Source organism: Micromys minutus (assembly GCF_963924665.1).
Source record: "Micromys minutus genome assembly, chromosome: 6".
Classification (NCBI taxonomy): Eukaryota; Metazoa; Chordata; class Mammalia; order Rodentia; family Muridae; genus Micromys; species Micromys minutus.
Window position 1 is genome coordinate 78805562 of NC_137975.1, and position 10045 is coordinate 78815606.

A 10045-nucleotide genomic window follows, 5' to 3' on the forward strand; every position below is an offset into this window, starting at 1 on the left:
TGGCCTTGAAGTCACATATGTCTGCCTGCCTCTGCCTCCCAAGTACTGGATTCAAAGTGACTAGCTTTAAACCTTGCCACTTTTCTTTTAAAAATGTGGATACTAGAGGTTAGAATTAAACTCTAAGGTCTAGTCAATACTTTATTGGTTTATATTTCTAGTGTCTCCTTTCAGAAAAATCATATTGAAACCAAGGTTGTACGGCGTTCCCCTCTCTTTTGGTTTTAGTTGAGACAGGGTTTCTCTGTGGACCCCTGGCTGTCCTGGAACTCACGCTATAGAAAGTCAGGCTACCCTCGAGACCCACCTGCCTCCTGAGTGCTGGGATCAAAGGCGTGTGTTCCTACACCTGGCTGAGGTGTTCTCTCTTACACATGCTTCTTCATCTACTCACCAGACTGACTTTGTGAGTGATACGGACAAGGAAGTTAGAGCAAATGCTCAATTCTTGCCTGTTTGTACATTTTAATAATATCATAAGCATACACATTTAGGGCATAAAAGGCATATTCAGGCATGGAGTGAGGACTTGAGGAAGTAGAAACAAAGATGGAGAACACAGATGAGGAAAACTGTCCCCCCCATGCTTGACTGTGAGAATGCAGAGGCCTAGGGGGCAGAGCTCCCACTGCATCTTGATAAAGGGCGGAAATAAAGATGAGAAAACACCGGTGGGCTGGTCAGGCAACTAGAACCACACGTTTGGCTTCTTGTAGGTACAATAGTGATCCTTATAATAAAACCCACATTTAGTATTGAGTACTGGTCATATGTACCTCACACACATATACAAATACACACTTTTGCATATGCACATACATATGCATACAAGCATACATATATATACACATACAAACAGACATAGACATACAACATTTACATATACACATATAAAAATACACATAGACATAAAACATGCACAGATACACACATATATATGCACACAAGCATGCATATATACATATACATGCATACAAATACACAGACATAAAACATGCACATACATACATATACAAACACACAGACATAAAATATGCACAGTACACACATATATGCACACAAACATACATTTATATATATATATACACATACACAAACACATATAGACATAAAGCATGCACAGATGCACACATATGTATGTGCATAAGTATACATATATACATATACACATATACAAACACATAGATGTGCATACGCATATATACATTCATCCAGAGATTTTAATTCACTTTAAAATAAGTGAGTTTCCCTTATGAAGTGAAAGGTGAATGTTTCTTGTGGGTCTAGATGCTTGTCTGGAAAAGGGTTCTTCTGTAGAGCATCTAGGATAAGAAACTCAGGAAGCAGTGGGAGGGAGACTCCTGGGATCCTCATTATCCCACCACGGAAGGCGTAGGCGAGTAGACTCCTGTGCACCGTGCCCGGGACTGGGAAGCGGAGTTCAGATGTGTGGCGCACCGAGAGAGGAGCAGAGCTTAGAGAGAGGAGCAGAGCTTAGAAAATGAGAAGGACACAGGAGCTCAGAGGCCCCTCCCACCAGAGCCCTCGGCACTGAATCATCAGCACTTGCTTGGAGCCAGGTGCAGGCCTGTGATTCTGGCCTCTGAAAGGAGAGCAGGAGTTTTGGTGAATCCGAGGCTGGCTTGGAATAGAATCAAACACTGTATCAATAACAAACAAACCAATTAACAACACCCCAGCCCCCCAAAACCAAAACCAAACAACAGGACCAGTCTAGAGAAGGAACCAAGAAGACAAGCCAAGGAATCTGAGAGAGAAGACTTGTCATAGTGAGTTTTTTAAAAGGCTGAAGGTATAGGACACAAACCAACAAATAGGGACCCAGCAAGGAGGGTCAGAAAGGTTATCCAGCCTGAATCAGATTCAGAGTACTGTGTTGGGGGGAGGGGGCTTAAAACCAACCCCAGGCTCAAGAAGTAAAGGCAAACAGTGGCAAGCCTGTGACAGTCCCGCCCAGGCTTAGTTTAGGAAAAAGCAGAGCAGTTATGGCCTTCAGATCATCCCCAGTGGCTTCAGTTTCAACCCCAGTGGCTCCTCCAGGAGACGAACCTGAAGGCATGAGCCAAGAAGTGGCCCCGTGTTTGCTCAGCTTCAACTCTGAGCCCTTGTAAGACTTTGTCCTAACAACCAGACAGATGGACACAGACAGAAGGACAGACTACAGGGTTTCACAGTAAACTCCAGAAATATTTAAGATTTAATCCACTGTGGTCACTGAAAAAGTAAATCTGAAATAACACGGAGAACGACCATCCTCTGTAAAATTGTGTCTTGTGCTCCTGTTTTCAAATGGGCCATATCAATCTGAGACAAATTTCAAGTTTAATAAAGCAACTCAGACTCTCATGGTATTCTCTAAGTCTACTTTGAAACTCAAGATCTGTAGATTCTTCAGACATGTTGTGTGTGTGTATGTGTGTGTGTGTGTGTGTGTGTGTGTGTGTGTGTGTGTGTGTGGTGTGCATAGTGTGTGTGTCTGTATGGGGTGTGTTTGAGTGTATATCTCTGTGTATGCATGGTGTGTGTATCTGTGTGGGTGTATTTTTGTTTGTGTATACATGGTGAATGTGTATATGTGTGTGTGTGTTCTGGGAATTGAACTGGTGACTGAACTCTGGACCTCATGCCTGCTGATAAGCAGGTTATCCCCCCACCTTTGTTTTTTCTCTTGTGACTTTCTCTTCGACCTTCTCTCATTCCTTCATCAAGTGGAAAGTCTGACAAATTTGAATCTAATAAACACTATTCAAGATATTCATCAAGTAGTTACACTGTTCAGTGTAGATATGGGGGTTGTCAAGGCATTGTGCTCCAACAACCCATGGTATTTTCTGGTTTTAAAAGACGATTTACCTTAATAGATGAGCCTTGCTTTAAACACTGGATTCTTACATGAGGAAAAGTTAAAAAGTCAGACATCTTAGATTCAGTTTTACTCACAGTTATTATCTGAGACAAATTTCTTCATTTCTCTATACTTTTTCCTATCCACAAAGTGTGGGTAACAATAACTGTCTCATGCTGGCACTAAAGGAAATCAAGTGTCCAAGGCTATGCAGACTAGTGATCCTAGTTCTCAGGGGATGGAGGCAGACGGATGAGTTCAAAGCTAGCCTTGTCTAATGTAAACCGTATTTCAAAACAATAACAACACTCACACAACCCCCCCACACATACACATACACTCACATACACACACACTCACACAGGCTCACACAAACCCACATACATACATACACACACTCACACACACAATTATACATTCACACATGCTTACACACTCACACAAACCCACTCATACATATACACACTCACACACACAAACACACACTCATAATACTCTCACACACACATACTCATACATACTCACACACACATACATACTCACACACACACAAACCCACACATTTATACATACTCATACACACACTCTCACACACACACTTACACACATGCAAACACACACATAGACACACACACATTCATACATACTCTCTCTCACACACACACTCATACATACACACACTCACACACACACACACACACAGTCATACATACATGCACACACATTGTAAGTCTATAATAAGTGCTTAATAAGTGTTGTTGCTGATTTCAGTGGTGATAAAGTTGGGAAGTCATCTCAGAACAAAACCATCAACCACCATAGTGAAAATGTTTTTGTCACTGTCAGGTGAGAGTTTGTTGACAAGTAACAGATTACTTGACTAAAAGTAGCTGAGATGATACAAATCTGTCCTTTCTTCCACATGATGAAAAATTCAATGTTACATTGCTTGTTTGCTCAGCATGCAGGAAGCCCTGGGCTATAGGAAACTCTGTTTTAAATAAAAGAAAAAGGAACCGATCTCTGTTTCTGTGTTTCAGTGCCAGGAACAGACTCCAGGCTCCCCCACACATGAGACAAGAGTTGTACTAGCCCATGGCTATTGTTGCTCTGAAGTCCCGCCCCCTCCCTTGGTCAGGATGTAGTCAGCCTCTTGGTGGCCTTTCCCTCCTGACCCCAGCTGTCCAGATCTCATACCATCCACCCACAAAGCAGGAAGGAAACAGGAATTGGCTGCTCAGCAATGGGCTCCCCCCTATTGTCAAGGAGGAAAATTGCCCCTGCTTACACACCCCAGACTTGCCCTAGGTCATCTCTTGGCTACTCAGACACTCCTGGAAGACCAGGAGTCTGAGAAGGGAACTTGCCCCTTTCTGTCACAGGGGTGAGAAGGATGCAGACCAGCCTCTGCGATCATGTTTTACCTTGGTAGTTCCCTTCCAGTATCACCCACCTATATTTCCAAAGGCTCATTTCAGGAAGCTACCCCCAAACATCATTCCTACCACCAGGTGCCTTCCCACTGGCTCACCCCTAAATGCTGCACTACAGGTTATTGTCAACAATCTCTTAAAACCAAGACAGCAAAACCAAAACGACAACAACCCGGTTCTCATGACTGGGTTGGTGACTCATTCTTTTGTCCCTTGTGTTTCAGAATTTCTTTCTCAGAAATCCCCTTGATCTCATCCCTGTTTTCTTCCGCTTCCATTAGGCAGATCAAGTGTCTTTTAAAATATCAGCTTCCAACAAGGCCAAAAGCCTGAAGGAACAGTAGGAGGAGGAGGGACTGAGGTGTGTGTGTGTGTGTGTGTGTGTGTGTGTGTGTGTGTGTAATGTATATAAGGAAAATTTGCATCTTAACTTTACTCAACACACACACAACTTACAAACACAAAGTAAAAACTAACCTTCCTGCTAACTGTAGGACTTGGCCTTGACCCCTCAACCCCACTTTCTATTCCATCCTCTCTACAAGCCAATAAAACTACCCCCCAAAAGAGGAGAGGGATGGGATAAAGACATCCAAATATTGAGAAGCAAAGCACATTGAGAGGGGTCAAAGGTGAAGACCGCTATTTACATCAGGGACGGAAACAAGGACATTCTTTTCTGGTCTCTAACTTTAAAGGACCCTTCTCTCCTGTGCACAGGACTGGCCTAGCCAGCTTCCCTGACCAGTTGGTCTTTTATATGGATAAGAGAATCCCAAACACACGGCAAGCCTTTCTCCTCGCCAAGTATGTCAATGAAGTAGGGTTGGGCTGCACAGTTGTCCAGTGATTATGCACTTCTGAAGAAACAGGATTAGAGTCATCCCATGCCAGCCAAAATCACTACCAAATAATGAGTTCCACAAACATTAGGTAAGGATGTTGGGGACCTTATACCCACAAAAATGGTCCACAGAGTAGGGGACAGATAGATTTAAGCATGACTTCTTCTTGTTGTTCTTCTTGTTCTTGTTTTTCTTGTTCTTGTTCTTGTTCTTCTTCTTCTTTTTAAGATTTATTTATTTATGTATGTGAGTACACTGCTGATGTCTTCAAACACACCAGAAGAGGGCATGGGATCTTACTACAGATAGTTGTGAGCCACCATGTGGTTGCTGGGACTTGAACTCAGGACCTCTGGAAGAGCTCCTAACCACTGAGCCATCTCTCCAGCCCACATGACCAACTTCTAAGAAGATTTTGAGGCTTTAGAAAGATGTGGGGGTTGTGAAACACGTGTGGATTTTGTAGTAGTTTTTTTTAAGTTATTATATCATATCTTATTTGTTTATGTGTGTGTGTGTGTGTGTGTGTGTGTGTGTGTGTGTGTGTGTATGCTTGTGTCTGTATGGGGAAGAAAGTTTCCACACACATCTCACAATCCACATGTGGAGATCAGCAGACAACTCTGCAGTGTCTCATCGCTTCCACGTGGGAACACAGGAAACCAATACAAGTGACTCGGCTTGGGAGCAACCCCCCCCCCCCCATACACCTGGCCACTCACCTATTCTGAATAGCAATTTGCCGTTTGAGACATTATTTCATATATCCAAGTTGTCCTTGAATTCACTCTGTCCTGGAGGCTGACCTTTAACTCTCGACTTCACCACCGGAGCGCTGAGTCGACAGGTGTGCACAGCCTTGCATAGGTTTTACTGGGCACTGGGGTGGAACCTAAGGCGTTGGGCATGGTAAGCATTACTCTGCCCACTGAGCTCAAGCCTCAGTGTCAGCTCACTGGGAAGTCCCGTCACAAGAACTTAGAGGACTCAGCTGGAGGGTGTCTGGGCACTCTGTCCCCAGGAAAAGGACTGTTGAACCTGGCTGGAAGTTACCAGAGGAGAAGACCTAAGAGCACAGGAGTTCACTGAGTGCCAGTTACCACCGGGCACAACGCAGTGTTTCCATGCTATCCCTGGCTTCTACTCAGTGAAGGAGGTCACATTCTCTGGTCGCCTACTGGCTTCCGTGACCTTGGATGAATTTGCACATGATCTGGCTAGAGTCAAGTAAAGTAGGGAATTCATATAATGCTCAGAACCTGCCTACAGGACATGAGTGCACACTTCTGTTACTGAGGTGCTCCCATCTCGGTGTAGATAATCCTGCAACTGTGTACAAGTGTCTGAAGCTGTGCATTCTGGGAAGCTTCAGATAACATTTTCAGGGAAGGTCGGCATATGGTTTGTGGAGTGCATAATAAATAGATGGTTCTCAGACCTTAACTTGAGAAATATTGTTAAGGCATTCCATTAGGGGATAATCCTATTAAATTAGAAAATTTGACAGAAGGGGGATTTGTAAAGGAATGTAATGTTCCGAGGGACATTAAATGTCTGTAAAAACACTGAATAGGTCTTTAATAATAACTCCTTGAATTTGCGAGTCGTCTGTAAAAACATTGAGTGTTTAAATGTGCTGCTTTGAACTGCAGGATGATCAGGAAATTCTGCTGCAGGCTGGAAATGAAGCATCGCTCTTTCTCTTTCTATCTCTCCCTCCATCTCCCATTCCCCCTCTCTTTTTCTCAGGACTAGCACAGAGAATAATTCCATCGATCCTGTCTTTTGGTGGCTAAACCTAGGCACATGCCATTTCCCTAGAACCCCCTCTGCCCCTAATGGGACAGGGTAAAACCCACAACCCAACCTTCCCCTCAAGCAAAGGCTTTCAAACACGTTAATAATGAATTTGTGGGGTTTTGTTGTTGTTGTTGTTGCTTTTGCCTGCATTAGAAACATGTTTGCTTAACTAAGGCCGCACAGAGGTCTTAGCCATGCAGAGGTCTGAATTTCACCTCAGCATGGTAGATCTGAATTTCCAGCTGTGGAGATTGAACATGTATATACTTTACTAGGAGCCAGAAGGTCCTCATGTGCATTAAGAATGAAAACTATTGCTCTGCCCAGTTGGCTGCTCATGTGCATGTGTGTCTGGGTATGTCTGTGTTTGCTTTGACTTTTTGAGAGAAGGTCTTACTAGGTGTCCTTGGCTGGCCCAGATCCAATACGCAGCCCTCAAACTTGGAGCAAACTTCCTGCTTTAGGCTCCCGAGTGCCAGGTGTGGAGGTATAAATTGACCCACTTCAGCTCTGTGGAGAATTAAATTCAAGACTCTAAAGACGGGCGAAGTTCTGTCACTGAGCTATAGCCCCAGCCCCATGGACTTTTCTGAGGCTGGGGGGAGGGGTCTCTCCATGTAACCGCAGCCTGGCTTCTAGCTTGTAACCTTTCTGCTGCAGCCTTCCAAGTACTGGAACTATAAGTACATAGCATTATACCCTTGCAATTTTGTCTTGAGACAGGACCTCATGCATCCCAGCCTGGCATCATATGTGGCTCAGGACAGTCTTAATTTCCGAATCCTCCTGCCTTCCCTTCCTGAGTGCGGTGATCACAGACATGCCTCGCCATATGCAGGGCTGTGGATCTATAACCCAGGGCGTTGTGTACGCACTCTGACAACTGAGTTACATCTCTAGCTCCCATGTAGTATTTTTTTTTTAATCTCAAGATTACTGTATTTAATTAAAAAAAAATCTATGGTGAACAAAACCTTTAACTAAAGGCAGATACACACAAATTGAGTTTTCTTTTGCCAGGGAGACTAATTTCACCAGGTTCAGACTGGCATGCCAACTGGATGCTCCTTGTCCTTTATTCTGTTGGAAGGCAAGACAAAGACAGCCCAATGCCTCCCTTCTTACCTGGTGTTGCAGTGAAGGAGGTTCAAACCCCAACGACTTATTTCATTGAATTGGACCCATTATTCTTCCCTTTGAAAAGTCAAATTGAGTCCTGTGGCTGGTAACCAAACAGATTTTTATCCCAGTGACAGGATTAGCTTGCCTGAGACATACAGGCTAGCCAGAAGCCTCACTCTCAGGGAGAACTCTCAGTTTAGGGACCCTCTGAAGCAATTGTGGTGGTTGAATAGCCCCCTTGGTGGGATGCATTCTACCTTGGAGGAAGCTTTCTGACAGGCTCTTCTGGGTGTGTAAAATCTTAAATCCTTTATAAACATCAATGATTGGTATAATTGGTGTAATTATAGGTATCTAAAAAGGAGAAAATGTCTGTGTAACAGCTGCCAATGGTTGGTTTCAGGAAACATGCAGTCACTTGTGGAGAGCTGGGCTCCGGGTATAAACACTTGGTAATGTTACTCCCAGGAGAACTAGCTTGAATCAGAGATGGCACAGAGATAGGAGGAAACTTGCCCTCTTCCAAAAACAGAGCCCTGTGTGAACCAAAAGGAAGAAAATGCTTGGAGGCTTCTGCACACATGCAGAGGCTAGACAGACACCTACCATAGGCTGCTAATGTTCAGGAGACACAAAAGCAGGGGATCTTCAGGGTCTTTTATTAAGCTTACTTCATTTTAATTGGTCCAATAATTATGAGGCCTTCACTAGTTACAGCAAGGATTGGAAAGCCATGAACAAGTCTCTGTTTTACACTTGTCTTCCTTCTTAAAGTAGTGGACGGAATGTGAAATACTTGCGTCTATGTTTCATTCATAGAATGCTCTAAATCCTCGAGAACCAGCCAGTTCTGTCAAGAAGACTGACTTACATCTGTGCACCTGGACACACTCTTCCAGAGACAGTGGATTGGAGAGGGGGTGGGGAGAAGTAACCGGAAGGAGTAATCCACTCTCCAGCAAGTTCCCTGGCAGACTCTCAAGGCCGGTGACCAAAAGGGCAGCTACTTAGTGCAGGCATCGTTGCATCTTTTCTCAATATTCTTCCTCCTCCTCCTTCTTTGTCAAACTACCCACACTTCACCAATGAACAGCTTTACATCTTTGTTTCAAATTGAGCCAAATCTAGTTGCCAACAGACCAAGGACCATTTATTCAAAATATTTCAATCCTAGTGAAATTACATATCTACCTAAATGGTGACGCTGACAAACACAGTTAGTTTGGAGTCATGGATAAGTCTTGTGTGTGTGTGTGTGTGTGTGTGCGTTATATGTACACTCAAATATGTGTACCTATCTATATGCAGATGCACATGTCTGCTTTAGTTGTACTCCTCAATCACTCTTTACCTTATTTTTTTTATTATCTTTTTTTTTTTTTTATGACACAGAATCTCAAGATGTAACTCTGGCTCTCCTGGAACTTACTGTGTAGACCAGGCTAGCTTCAACTCATGGAGCTCTGCTTGTCCCTGTCTCTCAATCACCATGCTCAGCTTCTTACTGCTGAGAGAGGGTTTCTCACTGAGCCTAGAACTTGATAATTTCCCTGGACTAGCTGACCAGGGAGAACCAGGGATCTTCCTGCCTCCACCTCCTGAGCACAGGGATTACAAGTATCTTCCATTACACTTGGTTTCTTTTCTCCACTGCCCAGCACAAACATGACTCTAAAGCCTGGTCGCTTATCAAGCAGGTTTATATATTAAATTCTTAACCCACAAACCCTCTACACAATAAACTTACAACCAATGAACAAAGATACAAACTGCCCTTCTATATGAGATAAAAGGACCCATAGAAACCTTTAGAAATAATAATAACAACCTCATCAAGCTAGAGATGCACGGAGAGAAACATACACATCTGCCTCCATCTCTGTTCCTCCCAGAATCTCCTCTCCCAGTCCTGTGTCTTCCATTTTCCTAGTCTTTTCCCTGCCTACCTCTCCACTGTCCAATCATGTATCACCTTAACA